The sequence below is a fragment of the Crocuta crocuta genome, unplaced genomic scaffold (assembly GCF_008692635.1).
Source record: "Crocuta crocuta isolate KB4526 unplaced genomic scaffold, BGI_CrCroc_1.0 scaffold290, whole genome shotgun sequence".
Taxonomy (NCBI): Eukaryota; Metazoa; Chordata; class Mammalia; order Carnivora; family Hyaenidae; genus Crocuta; species Crocuta crocuta.
In genome coordinates, this window is record NW_027527429.1 from 6,126,828 (window position 1) to 6,128,313 (window position 1,486).

Sequence of the window (1,486 nt, forward strand, 5' to 3'; positions counted from 1 at the left end):
TGGCTGGTCCTACCTGAGATGTGCTATTAGTATAAAATACACACCAGGTTCTAAGACTTAGCATTGAAACAAAGAATATAAAATATTCCATTAATAATTTAATATTGATTACATGCTGAAATGGTAATATTTTAGGTACATTAAATTAAATGAAATACATCATTGAAATAATATCACCTGCTCTTCACTTTCTTAATATATCTACTAGTAAGCTTACGGTTACATATATGGCTCATACTCGTGGCTCACATCCCATTCTGTCCATCCATTCTACAGCATAAAGATGTAATGCTTTGTGTATGTAAGTTCTTCATTTTCTTTACTAAAGTAAAATCTATCTGGTATTTCCTTTATGGTTTTGGCTTTCAGTAGCAGACTTAGAAAGTTTTCCACACCCCACAATTATATTAATCATAGCCTATAATCTGTCCTAGTACATTTTACATTTAAATATTTACTTAATTTGAAATTTATCTTTTGTTCATGGTGAGAGATTAGAATCTAACTTCTACTTTTTTCTAAATATTTTGCTTTGTTTCTGAAACTTGGCTAGTCTGTTCATATTCTACTTATTCTAGCTTCAGAAGGCATTCTAATATCTTATAGGACAAATAACTCACATGGTTCCTTCTTTATCAGATAGTTCCTGCCTAAATTTGTACACTTATAATTCCAGATACACTTTCTATTCCTTCTATAAATAAAAAAAATCTGTTAGGATATTTACTGGGATTACGATAAATATATTAACTATTTGCAATGTTTGTAATATTTTTAATAACAGAAAAGAATGACAATACCCCAAAATGGGGAACCACTCATGTAAATCTTGGCATATCCCAAGCAAATACTGTAATGATGTGGTTGTATACTTATTTGACCTGGAAGGATGTCCATGACATACTGCTTAATGAAAAATACAAGTTCTGGGCACACAGGTGGCTCAGTCGGTTAAGCTGCTAACTTCAGCTCAGGTCATGATCTCAAGGATGGTGGATTCGAGCCCTGCATCAGGCTCTGTGCTGACAGCTCCGAGCCTGGAGCCTGCTTCAGATTCTGTGTTTCCCTCTCTCTCTGCCCCTCCCCTGCTTGCACTCTGTCTGTCTTTCGCAAAAATAAATGCCAAGAACAAACTGAGGGCTGATGAGGTGGGGGGGAGGGGAAGAGGGGTGATGGGCATGGAGGAGGGCGCTTGTGGGGATGAGCACTGGGTGGTATATGGAAACCAACTTAACAATAAACTATTTTTTAAAAAATAAAATAAAATAAATTCATTAGTTAATAAAAAAAGAATAAATAAACATTAAAAATTTTAAAGAAAAATACAAGTTCTGAAATATGAAATTTAGTAGTATTCTGTGAATGTAAACTTGTATACATAGACCTATATGTGTCATACTCAGAGATACCTGCTGAAGGAATATAAACCAGTAACATGATTATTTTTATATGATACTCTTTGGCTTCTTTCCCTTTTTTATTTTTT